Source organism: Oryctolagus cuniculus, chromosome 1 (assembly GCF_964237555.1).
Source record: "Oryctolagus cuniculus chromosome 1, mOryCun1.1, whole genome shotgun sequence".
Lineage (NCBI taxonomy): Eukaryota > Metazoa > Chordata > Mammalia > Lagomorpha > Leporidae > Oryctolagus > Oryctolagus cuniculus.
The window spans coordinates 92,862,219-92,880,806 of NC_091432.1; the positions used below are offsets into that span (position 1 = coordinate 92,862,219).

General features: G+C 36.2%; 2 pseudogenes; both read left to right on the forward strand.

The window, feature by feature from the left end:
- LOC108178209 (serine/arginine-rich splicing factor 10-like) overlaps window positions 1–5,261 on the forward strand; it is a 100,187-nt pseudogene extending 94,926 nt beyond the window's left edge.
- Window positions 5,262–5,618: 357 nt separating this feature from the next.
- Window positions 5,619–11,759, forward strand: LOC127482627 (histone H2A.Z pseudogene; annotated as a pseudogene).
- The last annotated feature ends 6,829 nt before the right edge of the window (window positions 11,760–18,588 follow it).

Here is an 18,588-nt window from a genome sequence, read left to right on the forward strand (position 1 = left end):
ATAAAGTTCATTGAAAATAGATCTTAGTAAAAATAAGAATGAGAGTAGGATAAATTTTTAAAGGAATGGTTCATTCATTTAAGAAATAAACTGGGGCCGGTGCTGTGACATAGCAGGAAAAGCTGCCACCTGCAATCCCGGCAAAGCATATGTTCTACTCCCAGTCCAGTTCCCGGCTGATGGCCTGAGAAAAGCAGCGGAAGATGGTCCAAGTGTTTAGGCCCTGCCACCTACCTGGGAGACCTGAAAGAATCTCCTGGCTCCTGGATTCGAGATTCGACCTGGCCCAGCCCTGGCGATTGTGGCCATCTGGGGAGGGAACCAGTGGATGGAAGCTTTCTTTCTCTATCCCTCTTTCTCTGTGTGACTCTGACTTTCAAATAAGTAAATTAATTTAAAAAATCCTGGATAATCCAAGAGTTGGAAATAGCTATCTTCTTCCTCTAACCAACATTCATTTTAGTAGAGAAGATAGTTCTTTTTCACACTTTTTCCATTCTGAATTAAATTCAATTAATTATCAGCATTTTGAAAGATGGTTAGATTCTGGTTATATTTCACAGGTGTAGTACTAGATTTCCTTGTCGTGTTGCCTGTGGGACATGACCAAAAAGAGAAATCACAGACAAAACAAAGCTTATGGCCTCAGCAACTAAAATTATGGAGCCACAGTAGGAAGGTTACAAGTGAAGCATCCTAGACTTAGGTAGGTATGCAGTGGTTGACCAGCAGTTCAGCTTTGAAATATTTAATTTGATATTTCTACTAACTTTATTCTTATTCTACCTGGCAAATGACCTTAAGATTTTTCAGGAGGCCCTTGGTAATAAGATGATTGTCCGATTGTCCTGGCAGTAAGTACCTTGGTTTACCACAAATGAAATAAATAAAGCACAAATTGGGATTTTTTTTAAATTAGTAAGAGATGTGTTTCCTAAAAGACTTTATTTTATTCAGAACTAAGGAATGTGACCATCTCCATATTATGTATTAGGGCAGAATTCCCTTAAAGTGAGAGGTCTCTTCCCAATGCTGTAACAAACTCAAAGTTTGCAAGAAAGTGGAGGAAAATTGGTTTGGAGTAGATGTCTGAAATTCACTAATTCTGTGTGAATGGAATATAAACTGCAACGTGGGGAGTGGTGAAAAATGAGACTGACCTGGTACATGAAGAAACAGATCATGAGGATACTTTCATGCTATGCTAAGGAGTTTATTTTTATCATTAAAAAAACCAAGAGGTAATTAAGGATTTTTTTCTGATAATCCTGTGTATAACTACTATGTAATCTATAATTTTTATACAAAAGTTTGTCTCATCCTATTTCATGTATTGTAGGTATATTAAATTTTTTTCTATCTTCTCATCTTTCTTATTTAAAAAGCTCTTTCAGTAACTACTATCCTAAATCCAAAACGTGTACTTACGTACTCCATTAAAATAACAACACACCCAGAAGTGACATAGATGTGTATAGATGTCTACCAAAAGCAGCTTTAGTTCTACATTGTTGAAGCTGTTTGCTCGTTACTGTAAGCCTAATTATGTAGCTAAGTGAACACATGTGATTTAAATTATTGTTGAGTAAATGAATCTCATACTTTACTACCTTGGTTGGGAAAATAGAGGACTGTTTTTATTGGTATTGTGACAGACAACATTTTCAGAAGGGCCTTCATGCTAAAAATACAGCTAGATCTTGAATGTTGCCAAAAGAAATAATTTCGTGTATTCTTTGATTTCCAGAAAGTCATCTGCAAGCTTGCCTTCATCCCCTAGGCTCGGCAAGATAAAAAAGTGAACTAGAAAGGCAGTGAAGCTCTAAGAAATAATGAAATACTAGGGAAGCTAAGTTGTAGACAATTAGCAGTATTGAAAACAGTAGTGTAGCATGATGCTTTATGGAATAATACGAAAATTATCCTGGAAGAAGCCATTTCTGTTGTAGTCCAGTATGATTTCTACTGCCTAAGTTGAACAAAATATGAATTCATGTAACAACATTACCAAAGCCAAAGATAACAAATCAGTATAGGAAGTCATCAAAATCAATAAAGTTATATTCAGACATCCAAGTCTTTGGATTGTTGGAGCTATATTTCCAAATAAAAAATAAACACATCTCCCCAAATTTCAAGAAATAAATAGAAAGTAAAAAATGATCAACAAGTAGTAGACAACCCAAATTGCAAGACATATTTGAAAAACAATTAAATAGCAATTTTAGAAACATAAAAATATTTTTAAGGCATTTGCCTTAAGAGAGAACTCTGGCTCGATGTGTGTCTGTGTGTGTGCATGCACACATGTGTGCCTCTGTGTCAGGCTTAGCAACTTTTAGTGCTCTGGGTTGCAATTCATGCCACTGTTGTGTCCCAGTGCCTGAGCTCCCTAAACACCTCTATCTTCAGGAACGTGGTGGATGACACCAGGTCTGAAGATCTATGTTGCACATTTGGTCATTGTGGTCCAATGGCTGATATGTATGTTCCACTTGATTTCGACACCTGTTAACCAACAAGATTTGCTTATGTTCAATTTGAGGACATTCATGATGCTGAAGATGCTTTATATAACTAGGACAGAAAATGGATCTGTGAAAGTCAAACTGGAATAGGGGGATCAGAAGGCACCTAATCAGACGGAAGTTCAAGGAAGCTCTTCACGTTAAGATGACCATGACATACAGATGAAGCCAAAGTTATGAAAGAATGCAATCAAGAAGTCTGTCTTTTGATTGCAACTACACAAGATTTTATAGTCCCTTAAATAGACCAACTGAATTACCTTGTCATAGCAGAAGCCTTTGCAACAATGATAGGCCAAATTGCATCTGGAATACCTCATACTGTCTACTTACTACATTTCAAGAAGGATCTGACAGCAAAGAACCAAGGAAGGATGGTTCAAGTGATCAAAGGTGTGTGGAAAATGCTGCATTATGAACACTGTATGAATATTTTGACTCTAGTCTGAAAAGTTAAAGGAACTATCAATACTACATGGAATAAAGTCCCTTCAAGTTTAAAAGTTAAGCATTTTAGGACAAATAAAAGGAAGTTCAGCATTGTACTTGTGGAAACCAATCCCTAAATATGAATACGCTTATGTTGATTCATGAATAATAAATTGCTGGAAACTAGGATGATCGAATATCAAGGAAGGCAGTCATCTCTTACTGTCCTCTATTGGTCTGTCTCAAACAGAGTTGTGTGGGAAAAGCTATCGTCTAATGTTAACTTTTTTTTCTGGATTATTTCCTAAAAGTTTCATTTGTGTTGTTATTGGCAAATCTTGACTTTGTTTATTCTGGTACCAATGTTTTCTGCTTAATTATTTGCTTTGTTGGCACCTGAGTATATTTACCTCTCTATCATATGCGGCTGACTGTTTAGCCACTTTTCCCCACATAGATTCCAATTATACTTGACATCCAGCTGAGAAGGCTGATCGCTTCTCACCTCTTTCCTAGTCAACATGTTCATTGAGTATTTATTGAGCCCTTAACAGTGGGCAAAACATTGTCTTCAATAATTGGATAGAAAAATAGGTATTTCCCTTATTCAATTAATATCCACTGAGCACAATCTAGTGAACCATTACATCATGGCTTGGTTTTATTTGAGGTATATTATTTGTGACAATATATTAATACCATTAATATCTTAATGTAATTGTAAGACCAAATATACTATCAAAGATAAGTAATTTTGTGGTTATCTGCCATTTTAAAAAGTATCCAGTATCTATTTGTATCCATTAATACAAATAATGAAAAATGATTTGCTTCAGTTTGTCATAAACTAATTTATTGTTTATTGTGCCATTGCTCTAAGATATTAGAGTTACAGTAAATTGCTAACTCTGCCTCATCAACTACATATTGGTAAATAATCTCATAAGTAAGTATTTAATGTTGCATCTGATGAAAGAGACTCTGGGTGCTATAATTAGATTATTTTGAGGCAGACAGAATTATTATCCCAACTGATATAGTATGTTCTGTAATGAGAAAATATTCACCAAATTATACTTTTTAGTTATTTACAGTACACTTTATAGGGGACTTTCTCTGTTTATAGTGAATTAATAACTTTTGTAGTATCAAAATTTTTAAAATTAAAACCTTGGTTAGACAGAATATTAGTCACAGTTGAAAAAGAGAGTCACTAAATTAGATTATAAGCCTAAATAAATCCTTAGAAAACCACATGGAAAAACAGTATAAAAATATGAAAGAGAGGAAAAGAAATATAGAGGGTAGATAGAAAAGGTGGCATATATGTATGAACATGTTTATACACACATGCACATATACATACACCCCACAGTTTATATCCATATACTTGTATATAGATCCATATAAGGGTATACTTATGATAATCTATAAAATTGACAATAGAAAATTCAATCTCCATGTTATACAGTATTAATATGATAATAATCAAAATTTTAAGGGAAGAGAATACAGAGAGAAGAGGAAATACTGAACAGATAGTGATCAAGAATTTTCTTAAACTGGTGAAAGGCATGAATCCTCAGACATAGGAAACGTGTCATATATCAAGTAAGGGAATAAAAAGAAACTCCACCTAGATGTATTGTAGTAAAATAGCAGAACTCATGTTAGAGAGATTTTAAAAACAACTGTGGAGAAACCATGATAATTGTTACTTTTTTAATAAGAAATGATACTAATAGTTCAACAGTGATACCGGAAACCAGAAAAACAATGTAGATAGCAGGTGTAGTAATAATATTCTCAAATAATGGAATATAGCTCAAACTTTCCAAAAAAGAGGGGAAGAGTGACATCAGTGACAACACTTTAAATCCCACTCCCGCATAAAAGCAGTGGTTAAAAAGGGGGAAAAGAGCATTAACTTTCTGGGAAATTAAGAAAAAGGAATGTTCATCCAAAACAAAAAAGAAAAAAGAATAAAAAGAAAAAAAGCTGATTGACAGAATAGAAAATTTTGTGCCATTTTAATTCATTCTGGTCTCATCCCCAATCCTCCAGTTAGCAGGAGCCATGAAAATAAGCAGGTCCATTCCCAGGAGCAGGCAGAGAAGAATATACCTCATTTGTAAATTATAAATAATTATTTGTGGTGGCTCCTTGGAAGACCACATCAGCAAGGTAGTCTTACTAGCCTAGTGCTAAAACTGTTTCCCAGTGAACATTTGTTAAAATTTTTACAGGATATAGGACAGGAAGTGGATAGAAGTTGAAGCAAACAATTTACTAACCAAAGAACATGAAAAGTCTCAGTTCTCATCACTTGCTGACTTTTAGGGACTACGAAGTGGAAAGTGAACAACAAAATTCAAGCTGGAGGATCACTATACCTCATTTCAAAGCATACCAAAAAGCTATAGTAATTAAAAGAGCATGGTACTGGCATAAAAACTGATACATAGATCAATGGAACAGAATAGAGATCCCAGAAATTGATCTATGTATATACAGCCATCTGATTTTTGACCAAAGTACTCAGAGCTTGCAGTGGAATAAAGATAATCTCTTCAACAAATGGTACTGGCAAAACTGTATGTGTATATGTAGAAGAATTTAATTATATCCATATCTCTCACAATACACAAAAATCAACTCAAGATGGATCAAAGATCTAAATTAAACACCAGAGACTACGAAGTTGCTGGAAGAAAATGTAGGTATAGCATCCCGAGACATTGGTATAGGGGATGACTTCTTGGATAAGACCCCCAAAGCACAGGCAACAAAAGCAAACCTAAACAAATAAGACTGTATCAAACTCAGAAGTTTTTGCACTGCAAAGGTTATGATCAATAGAGTAAAGAGACATCCAATGAAATGGGAAAAAATATTTGCACACCGTCTATCTGATAAAGGATTAATCCATATTCTGTACTTTGGAAATTTATATTCATTAAATAAAAGTTAAAAAAAAAGTTTAATAGCCTGAGTATATCAGCAACATAAAAAAACAATGACAACAACAACAATAAACAATCCAGTTAGCAAATGGGTGAAGGATTTCAATATCAGTTCTCAAAAGAAGAAATACAAATGGCCAACAAATATATGAGAAAATGCTCCGGCCGGCGCCGCGGCTCACTAGGCTAATCCTCCGCCTAGCGGCGCCGGCACACCGGGTTCTAGTCCCGGTCAGGGCGCCGGATTCTGTCCCGGTTGCCCCTCTTCCAAGCCAGCCCTCTGCTGTGGCCAGGGAGTGCAGTGGAGGATGGCCCAGGTGCTTGGGCCCTGCACCCCATGGGAGACCAGGAAAAGCACCTGGCTCCTGGCTCCTGCCATCGGATCAGCGCGGTGCGCCGGCCGCAGCGCGCCGGCCGCGGTGGCCATTGGAGGGTGAACCAACGGCAAAGGAAGACCTTTCTCTCTGTCTCTCTCTCTCACTGTCCACTCTGCCTGTCCAAAAAAAAAAAAAAAATGCTCAATGTCACTAGTCATCAGGGAAATGCAAATCAAAACTGCAATGAGATAACACCTCACTCCTGTCAGAATGGCTAAAATTCAAAACACAGAGAGTAACAAATGCTAACAAGGATGTGGGCAAAGGTGAACATTTATACACTGTTGGTGGGAATGTAAAGTAGTGCAGCCACTGTGGAAAGCAACGTAGAGATTTCTTTTAAAACTAGAAATAGACTTGCCAGCAATCCCACCACTGGGTATATACCTAAAAAACTTGAATACAATATTTCCAAGAGATAGCTGCACCACCATGTTTATAGCAGCACTTTTCACAGTAGCCACAATTTAGAACAAGCCAAGATGTCCATCGTCAGATGAATGGATAAAGAAAATGGATGAAGAATATTAGTCTGCTATAAAAAAGAATGGAATGCGATCATTTGCAGGAAAATGTACACAACTGGAGGACATCATGTTGAGTGAAATAAGCTGGACCCAGAAAGACAAATACCACATGTTAATATAATAGTGAGAATAAGAGAGGGAAGAGATGTACAATTTGGGACATGCTCAATCGGACTTGCCCCAAATGGTGGAGTTAGAAATGTGCCAGGGGATTCCAGTTCAATCCCATCAAGGTAGCATGTAGCAATGCCATCTTACTAGTCCCAGTGATCACTTTCTGTTCACAATTGATCATACTGATAGGTCTAAGAGTCAAAGGGATCACATAAACAAGACTAGTGATAGTCTAGACTAACTGACAGAATAAAAAAGGGAGAGAACAATCCAACATGGGAAGCGAGATACACAGCAGACTCATAGAATGGCAGATGTCCTAAACAGCACTCTGGCCTCAGAATCAGCCCTTAAGGCATTTGGATCTGGCTGAAAAGCCCATGAGAATATTTCAGGCATGGAAAGCCAAGACACTCTGGCAAAAAAACAAACAAACAAACAAACAAACAAAACAACACTAAATGAAAGATCTCTGAAGTGAGATCCCAGTGGAAAGAACAGGCCATCAAAGAAGGAGGTACCTTTCTCTGAAGGGAGGAGAGAACTTCCACTTTGACTATGACCTTGTCTAAATAAGATTGAAGTCGGCAAACTCAAAAGGCCTCCATAGCCTTGGCAACGCATGACAAGAGCCTAGGGTGATTACTGACGCCATAAACAAGTGTGTCAGTTGTTAAATCAACAGCAGGAGTCACTGTGCACTTACTCATCATGTAGGATCTCTGTCCTTAATGTGTTGTACATTGTGATTTAATGCTATAACTAGTCCTCAAACAGTATTTTACACTTTGTGTTTCTGTGTGGGTGCAAACTGTTGAAAGCTTTACTTAATATATACTAAATTGATCTTCTGTATATAAAGATAATTGAAAAATGAATCTTGATGTGAATGGAAGGGGAGAGGGAGTAGGAGAGGCGAGGGTTGTGGGTGGGAGTGAAGTTATGAGGGGGAAAAGCTATTGTAATCCATAGCTGTACTTTGGAAATTTATATTCATTAAATGAAAGTTAAAAAAAAAAGAATGTGATAATAATGTTGTTAAAAAAAAAGCACATGTTCTCCCTTATATGTGGAAGCTGAAATTTAAAAAACAAACCAACAAACAAAAAAAGAAAATGGCTGTGTGTATCAGTATTACTGCAAATGTAGTTTGTATGAGACTTTGTTTTATACCTTTTTGAAACCAATGGTTAAGAACGTTATACTACTGCAACTTTAATGTCTTTGATTACTTCAAAATTTACCATATATGGGTGAAATGGCCATTCTTCCTTTCAATTATTGTTGATAGCCACTAAACTAGGGTCTTTTTGCTTTTTCCTTGTTAATATTCTTATTTAGTGAAACATTAAGTCTTGTTATATGGTAATGTGAATTTAAAAATACATTATCTCAAAAACTAAAAAAAAGCAAAGGAGAAGGGAGGAGAGTGGGAGGGAGAGAGAGAGGGATGAAGGGAATATCATTATGTTCTTAGAATTATATCTACAAATCACAATGAGTCTGTTACAAACTCATTTTAATTAAAATTAAAATTAAAAATAATAAATGAAAGACACCAGACACAAAAGAGCACACATTTCATGATTGCATTTATACAAAATATCCAGAATGACAAATTCATAGAGACAGAAAGGTTAATGACTCACTGGGAGTGAAAGGAGGAAAGTTTGGACTAATTGCTAATAGGTTTCTTTCTAGGGGGAATGAATATGTTCTGAAATTAGATAGTGGCAATGATTGCCCAATGTAGTGAATGTGCTGAAGTCACTGAAATGTGCATTAATAGGAATATTATGTTATGTGAAGTATATATCAATTTTAAAAGTACATTCTAAAAAGAAGGGAAGTGATCCTAGAAGGAAAGTCTTGGGCACAAACATGCTTAGAAAGAAAATAAATATATAATGTAAATGTAATGTAAAACTAATGTAGTTATGAAATCTAATTCATGTAGCAAACAAAAGTAAAAACAATCTTAAAAACTAAACAATGCTGATTGTTTGATACAGTGGCTAGGACCCTCTAAGGAACAGCCACATCCCGTATCAGACTGCCTGTGTTCAAGCCCTGGCTCTGCCACCAAGTCCAGTTCCAGTTAACGTGCGCTCTGGGAGGTAGCATGTGATGGCTCGTGTTGGTGGGTCCCTGCCATCCACAGGGGAGGCCCAAACTGACTTCCTGGCTCCTGATTTCCTCCTGGCACAGCCTCACCTGTTGCCGGCATTTGGGAAGTGAACCAACAGACAGCAGGTCTCTTGATTGTCAGTCTTTCTACCTGCTGCTGGAATGAATACTTTTTAAAAGATGGTTAAAAAACTAAATCACGTAAACTGAAGTTTGAGGAATTTTACCAGGGAAATGTGACATAAAAGCAGTGTATTGTTCAGAAGATTTATGAAGACTGAATTTAACTTTTTGGAAAATTCCTGTAAAGTTTCATATGTAAAAATTGGCAGAAATAAGTTGAGTATATAACTTCTAAAGCATTAGTGATAATGAAAATGGAATAAGAAAAATACCCAAATAACAATAATAACAACTCAATTTATTGGAAAAGGAAAAAAATTGAGAAAGAAACATGGAAAAATCACCATACATATAAGAAAGAGAAAAGCAGCCTTTTTTACTTAGGAACTGGCCTGGAACTATCAGGCCCTGCTGTTGCTTGCAGTTGCATTGCTTGCCACTCATTGTTCCAACAAGTTCATTCTGTAACCATGATTGATCAAAGCCAAAAGTAGTTTACTTTGTGATGATTTTTGAACATAGACAAAAACATAAGCATTATCCAACACATACAAATGGTCAAGCACCCTCTATCCTTACTAATTTGGGTGAGCTGCATTTTTACCAATTAAAGCATTAGCCTCATTCTAGTCAATTCTACAGCTAGATAAGATTTATTGAGACACAATCATAGAATTGCTTATATTATCGAGTCCAGAACAAATCCTCACTTTCTTGAACTCTCCTTATATAAGCCTAAATCCTACAGTAATTTAATTTAATAATGTAGTATAATAGTAGCATGATTTCTCATATTTCCTCATGGAATGTGGCCTCTCTTATTTTAAGGAACAATAAACCCATATTATTCTACCATGACATGCTTCTGATATTGTAGCATCCTGGTGGTCTTGACTGAAGAGTACTGATCAAAGGAAAGGATAAAATAAGGTGGAAGCAGCTCAAACAAATAATGAAAGCAGAAATCCACATACGTCAATTATCCTAGATGTTATGGCCAAACTTCCCAATTAAATGGTAGAGATGATCAGTTTTGACAGAAATGAAAGTCTGTGTTGTTTATAAAAAGGCACATGAAAAATATAAGATCATAGCAGTGTTATGTGAAACACAGCTATTTGAAGACATGAGGGCATGGGCATGTTTTGTTCATCATTGTATTGCAGAGTTTATCACCTGGTCCATAGCAGATGCTTAATAAGTATTTATTAAATGTATTACAGATCAGAGCTACTGAATTCAGACTGTACAATTATATTTCATTAAACAAAATCATAGTGTGTATACAAATAAATAAAATATAAACTTTGAAACAGAGGTTGTGGAAGCACCAAGGATGCAGAATGGCTAATGACAGGCAACCATGTTGGCCTCATTAGTAAAGCCAAAAGTTTGATCCAAGTGTTCTAATTCAAGATCTATTTCTCTTTCTGCTCTTTATGTTCATAAAAAGACACATGGCAAATACAAACGCTGAGCACAGTTTGAATAGCCGTACCTTGAAGAATTAGGCAGAGGGATCTCACTATGTGTCTGATTAGCCTATTCTCTGTCTTGCTTGTTTGAGTTTCAGCAGAATTCGAAGGCTGGAGGTAAGGCTGGGAAGGACTGCACAAAGGCCATGACAAAGGCGGTCTCCCACTTGCTGAGAGTCGGCTTGCAGTTCTCAGGGGGCCACATTCACCAACACCTGAAATCTAGGATGACCAGCCACAGATTTGTGGATGTGACTGCTGCTGTGTGCAGGACAGCCATCCTGGAATATTTCATCGCAGAGGTACTTGAACTGGCAGGAAAGACATCAAAAGACTGAAAGTGCCTTCCCCACCCCCCATTCCTTGCAACTTGTTATTTGTGGTGATGAAGAATTGGACTTTCTCATCAAAGCTGCAGTTGCTGCTAGTGGTGTCATTCCATACATCCACAGTCTCTGATTGGGAAGAAAGGACAACAGAATACTGTCTAAAGGATGCCCGGATTCCTTATTATCTTATTACTAACATCTATCTAGCATTGATGATTCCAGGGGACTGTATCTTTCTGAACAACACAATTTTGCCATTTTGTGATCCTATTAGAACAAGTTGGTGTTTAATTAGCTTTCCAAGAAATGAAATTTCTGCATAATAAAAGACTTTGCCTCTCACTAACATTTGTAAAATAAGACTAACGTCTTCTCTACCTCTTGATAACTGACCTCAAATGCCCTCTTTTAGTGGAAATAAATGACATCCCCTTATAATAGACCATAGCTTTGTTTTTATTCTTGAGCATTTAAGAATTGACTGTAGGAAGTTAGATTCCTGTGTCTTCATGTTTACCAATATATTCTGAAAATTGATTTCCTGTTCTAGAAATAACCTTTAATAAAATCATCTTCCTCTTGGGTCCTTTTGGTCTTTCATTTTTACTCTAATAACCTTTGAGAGTTTCACCAGGAAGAATCAGCCATGTGTGGATAAATATTTTTCAGGATACACTAGGCAGTTTTACAGTCCAAAATTAACATGGCAGAATAATGCATTTCTGTTGACTTATTTCTTCATTGTATATGATTAGACAGCCATGAAAGGATCCATGGAAAGAAACAATTATTCAAGTAAAGTTATCCACAGGAAACTCCCCTAAACAATTCCTGTTTTCTCCTTTTGATAAATTTGTCTTTCAAGATTATTTGGTTAAATGTACAGAGACATTCTTTTGTTACTTCCAGTAAAGCCCTCTAGTTTATTTGCCAAAAGCGTGATGACTCATTTTGGTTTGGGAGACTTTAAGGACATTGGATTTGAATGTAATTCATTAGTTTTAGCTTCCACAGTTGTAATCAATTCTACATGTGATTCATACACCAACAAGCAGAATGCATTGAAATCAGAGTTTGTAGGTTCCACGAATATTTCTCAAGCTCCTTCTTTTTATTTGCATTATGATCATTGTCAGATAAAGAAGTGCTATTTTGTTATTGCGGAAAATAAAATGACTCATGAGAAAAAATGCAAATGCAATTGCAAATCACAAAAATTGCAAATTGCAGTTCAGTAACATGCTGAGGAAGTTTGTCAGGAGCATATATTCATCTTAAGTTTCTTTTGGCAATCAGATCACAGGCAATGTTGCCCAGATTTCTTAGAGGATTTTCTGGCAACTTAAATTTAACAGGTCTGAAACAAAATCTGGAACTAATGGACTTTTAAAATGCAAGACCTAAACTGAAATCTCAGTTCATTCATACATAGCTATGTGGCTTTGGACAAGTTTATAGATTTGAAGCTTAGGTCAAATTAGAAAATTAACAGATGCATCTCAAATGTCTATTGTGAGAAGTAATAAGATTAACATATAGAATGATGCTGTACTGACTATTCAAGAAATTATATTTGCATTCAAGAAATGGTAGCCCACTTCACTTCCATTTCCTGCATTTGGCCAAGTTGTGCATCAACTCCCAGAGGAAAAGAATTATAATTAATTCCAGAATTGGTGGATAATATCTATAATCATCCTTACTCTCACTTTGCTATACTAATCAATTCACAGTGATTTGCTTCCGACTCCTATTACTTGTAGAATTATCTTTTCTCCATCTCTAATGCTACTAACATTCCTCTTCCAACTGATAATTTCACTAGTCTTTTCACTTGTCCATTTTCTTAACTTACTGTGTTATTGTTCCTACTTTCTAATGATGGTTACTTAGCTTAATTAATGTTATTTTTCTTATGTAATACAATATCATTAGGTCCAAAATTATTGCTCTAACTGTATCCCACAAATTTTGATAGGTAGTATTTATTGAGTTCTAAATATTTTAAAATTTTAATTATGCTTCTGATTTTCAAACATACAGTTTATTTAGCTATCTTTTTGTCTTTATTTCTACTTTAATGTTGTTGATATCAGAGAAAAATCTGTGTGATCTCTTTTCTTTTATTGTCTAGTTTGCAGTCCATTTTTGAAAATATTTTGTGTAAGCTAAAAATAATCAAATGTATAGGCTGTTGTTTTGTTCTTCAGTATCCTATATGCTCTTATTCAAATTTTCTGTGTTACTGATTTTTATTTGCTTAATCTATTGGTTACTTAGTCAAATATGCAATCTTATCTTAACAGATATGGAATAAAAATATACAGAAAAATGGAAAATAAATATGTGTATTAAAAGCCTTCCACTGTTCTAAAGGACTGCATTTTAAAATTAGTAAATTCATGGTGAACTGAACTTACAGTTTTTATGAAGTTACTGTTGTCATTTACCTTAATACCTTTGCCTCAAAGTCCATATTATCTGATATTTACTTAATTTTTTCCATTGTATTATTTTGGTTAATATCTGACTACAATTTCACTTTTATCCTATTACTTTTAACTTTTGTATACCCTGGTCTTTTAAATATTTTTGTTTAGAATTTATGCTTAGGTTTTGTTTTTGTATTATTTACTCTACATTTTTCTGCTTTAGAGAAACAAGTTATTCATATTTATTCTAATTGCTGATACATTTTGGTTTATGTGAACCACATTATTTTTGGCTTTTCATTCATTCTACCTTTTATGTTTTATTTCCCTTTCCTGACTAGTTTTCCTGTGAAATGACTGGATTGTTCACCTATATTTTCCCTCTTATTTCTTCTAGTCTAGAAGTTTTACACCTTTTTTTCTCCACAATAAGCTGAGCAAAAAGTTACAACATGCATTTTACTTTTTAAAAACCCAAAGGTAATGAGCATCAACTGTTTCTTAACCAAGAATTCAAGACAGTTTAATTCTAATTAAACCTACTCCCTAATTATGTACATTGTTTTATTTGATTCTCTTTTCTAAGTAGGCAAGATAAAATTGTTATTATTATTTATTATCAATATATGATCACCTTACCTACATCTTTAAAATATAAGTGTGCATATCCTTTCTTTCCCTGCAGGCTAAAGAAGGTATGCAGGAACTTGTAAGTACAGTACACCATTTGGAGCTTCCTTTATTGAGAGTCTCCTGTAACATGTAATATCCGTTTTTCTGAAAATTTTGCCTTCACTATGCAAAAGTTTTAAAAATAATACAATAGCTAAGACCTGGAATCAACCCAAATGCCCATCAACAGTAGACTGGATAAAGAAATTATGGGACATGTACTCTATAGAATACAGCAGTCAAAAACAATGAAATCCAGTCATTTGCAACAAAATGGAGGGATCTGGAACACATCATGCTGAGTGAAATAAGCCAGTCCCAAAGGGACAAATATCATATGTTCTCCCTGATCTGTGACAACTAACCGAGCACCAAAAAGGAAACCTGTTGAAGTGAAAGGGACACTATGTGAAACAGTGACTTGATCAGCCCTTGTCCCGACTGTTGATGTACAATTTAATACTTTATCCCTTTTAGTGTTTTTTTGTTGTTGTTCTAGTTAATACTATTGGTTGAACTCTGTAATTAGCACACAATTATTCTTAGGTGTTTAAATTTAACTGAAAAGTGATCCCTGTTAAATATAAGACTGGTAATAAGAGAGGGAGGAGACATACAATTTGGGGCATGCTCAATCGGACTTGCCCCAAATGGTGGAGTTAGAAATGTGCCAGGGGATTCCAGTTCAATCCCATCAAGGTAGCATGTACCAATGCGATCTCACTAGTCCATTTGATCAATTTCTGTTCTCAATTGATCATACTGATAGGTCTAAGAGTCAAAGGGATCACATAAACAAGACTAGTGATAGTCTAGACTAACTGATAGAATAAAAAAGGGAGAGAACGATCCATCATGGGAAGCGGGATACACAGCAGACTCATAGAATGGCAGATGTCCTAAACAGCACTCTGGCCTCAGAATCAGCCCTTAAGGCATTCAGATCTGGCTGAAGAGCCCATGAGAGTATTTTAGGCATGGAAAGCCAAGACACTCTGGCAAAAAAAAAGTGACCTAAATGAAAGATCTCTGAAGCGAGATCCCAGTAGAATGAACGGGCCATCAAAGCAGGAGTTACCTTTCTCTGAAGGGAGGAGAGAACTTCCACTTTGACTATGACCTTGTCTAAATAAGATAAGAGTCAGCAAACTCAAAAGTCTTCCATAGCCTTGGCGACTCTTGACTAGAGCCTAGGGAGATTACTGACGCCATAAACAAGAGTGTCAAATTGTTAAGTCAACAACAGGAGGCACTGTATACTTACTCCTCTTGTGGGATCTGTCCTTAATGTGTTTTCCAGTGTGAAGTAATGCTATAACTAGTACTGAAACAGTATTTTACACATTATGTTCTGTGTGGGGCAAACTAATGAAATCTTTACTTAATATATACTAAATTGATCTTCTGTATATAAAGATAATTGAAAGTGAATCTTGATGTGAATGGAAGGGGAGAGGGAGTGGGAGATGGGAGGGTTGCGAGTGGGAGGGAAGTTATGGGGGGGGAGCCATTGTAATCCATAAACTGTACTTTGGAAATTTATATTTACTAAATAAAAGTTAAAAAAAGAAAATAATTATCTTGAACTATGACATATATGAAGAAGACCAATAATTCATCTGTATTCATTTAGCTGACTTACTCACAAACTGAAAACTCCTTAGCAACCATTACTCGGAGCAAGATAGAGAATATCTTGGAGATCCTGCTGAACTTTCTGTCTATAGTCTTTGCTATTGATAGAGGTAACTTTTTTATTTTTTATTTTTTTTGGACAGGCAGAGTGGATAGTGAGAGAGAGAGACAGAGAGAAAGGTCTTCCTTTGCCATTGGTTCACCCTCCAATGGCCGCCATGGCTGGCGCACTGCACTGATCCAATGGCAGGAGCCAGGTACTAATCCTGGTCTCCCATGGGGTGCAGGGCCCAAGCACTTGGGCCATCCTCCACTGTACTCCCAGGCCACAGCAGAGAGCTGGCCTGGAAGTCTTAGGAGACCAAAAAGCCCTGCCCTGGTTCTTGGTCTTGAAACAGCTTCCAAGACAGCAAAATGCCTCAGCTAGGAAATTGGCAACAAATGTCAAGTTCACTACTCTGGGTTTGGCTCCTCAATACCTTGCTATCTGGGTAGGGCTGTAATACATTTGAACAAGTTTTTTTTCTGTTGGATGTTTTCTTTCCGAACATTCTGTTTGTCTTTGGAAGAAGTATTGATCTGTGGCAAACTAGTTTGCACTTACTGGAAGCATCTGGTAAAATATTTTAGATTGCTATTTCTTTCAGCCCAGTGAAGATTTTGTTCCACTGTATTTTCACTTCTATTGTGTTGTGTTCTATTGTGTTGTAAATCAAGACCCGAAATAACTGTTCTTCAAACACTACATTTTTGTATGTTATATTATCTTTAGATTTGGCATTCAGTACTTCCATTATTAAAGTGCTAAATATATATTTGTTTTTATCAGACTTAGTATATTGAATTTCCCACTGAAGTATTTTTTTAAAAAAAATTAGGAAAATTCTTATAGTAGTCATTGTTTCAAATATTTACTCTATGTTAGTCATCTTCTGGCAATTTAGGCATAAATATTGGCATTTCTTACTCTATCCTCCTTGTGTGTTAACCTCTATTTTATATTTTCCATTTATTTTGGTCTTTTGCTTCATTGTGGAGTTCTTTGCTTTACATATTACCCAGTTCACAAATTCTGTTTCTTGTAATGTTTTAAAATTTATTTGAGGGACAGAGAAAGACAGAACTCTCATCTCCTGGCTCATTTCCCAGAAGCTCACAATAATTTGGGCTGAGCCAGGACCAGAACTAGGGACCGGGCGCCCCATTCAGATCTTCCACATACGTGGCAAGAACCCAATTCCTTGAGCCATAGCCACTGCTTCCTACGGTCTGCGTTAGCAGGAGGCTGCAGTCAGGTGCTCTACTGGCGTCATAACCACTAGGCCAAATGCCCACTTTCAAGTTTACAAATTCTTCTTTTTTCTTTCTTTTTTTTATTTGACAGGTAGAGTTATAGACAGTGAGAGAGAGACAGAGGGAAAGGTCTTCCTTCTGTTGGTTTACTCCCCAAATGGCTGCTGTGGCCGGTGTGCTGCGCCGATCCGAAGCCAGGAGCCAGGTGCTTCCTCCTGGTGTCCCATGCGGGTGCAGGGGCCCAAGCACTTGGGCCATCCTCCACTGCCTTTCCGGGCCACAGCAGAGAGCTGGACTGGAAGAGGAGCAGCTGGGACTAGAATTTGCTGCCCTCATGGGATGCTGGCACCTCAGGCGGAGGATCAACCAAATGAGCCACGGCACTGACCCCTACAAATTCTTTAGTTTTGTCTAAGCTGTTGTTAAATTGTCCATCGATTATTTTAAATATTAGTTATTGATTTTTAAAAAGCCTTGCTGGATACTTTGCTCTTTTTTTCTGGGTAATTTTGGTTTCTTGTTACCTGAACTTATATTTAAGGGTTTTTTTTAAGCTTTAATAAATATGGCGTTGTGTATTTCGTAAAGGTTTGTTTGACCTGTTCTTTCTGTCGATTTTCACTTATGATGTCTTACTTTATATAGGTCTTAATGATTTATTTTCTTATATTTTTACCGTAAACTGATCCTTTTCCTTGTAGGTTTACTTGTGAGAATTCTTTGAAGCCCAGTTTATAGGGAATTTCCTTCCCTGTGGTTTTGTCTTACAACTCTGGCAGCTAGAAGCACTGTTTCCGTGGGACCACTTTAATTACAAACATCACTTAGAGTGATGTGCTTCACACAGTCAAAGTGAATTGGATTGTAAATTCATGAGAGTCACCTTATGTCACAATTCTCAGAGGATATTTTCTCCCTTTGCCTGATTCTGTCATTAAATAGGCAGTTTTCCTTGGCAAGTGAGGGGTTAAGAGATATTGAGTTTATTTCTAATTCACTCTGATACTGAAGTATGCCTTTGGGATGCTAGTTTTATTAAAGTAAGGTATACTGTTAATTTTTGTACTCTGGTTAGCCTTGTATTATTTCTCATTTTGCTTATACCCTAAAAGTACAAAGAACAAAGCAAGGTAGGCTGAACCCAGACCAAGAGCCAGTTTCTGTGTGCCTGTATCTGTATGGGTTGCAGCCTTAATGTGGATTTTGACATCCATATTCCAAATAGTTTTCCCACTTGATTGATGGTTTTTATGTTTTATCTAGCTATATCACTTATTACGTTTTGTTTTTATTTTCAATATGTCACATTACACTAATGGCAAAATGCCGTTAATGGATTCCATTAGGATAAAAGTAGAGCATCAACTAGATTTACAAAGCCTGCTTGATTTACAGTTCTGATGATCTGCTATTACCACGTGCCAAGAAATCTCTTGTCCTGTGCTTTGTTCAAACATCTGTTTTTAAAGGTCCTTGCATGCCTCATGCAGACCATTGATGATTTTTGATTGTAAGTTCATCTCTTGAGTTTAAGAATTTCTGTTTCATGTTACTTAATCATTGT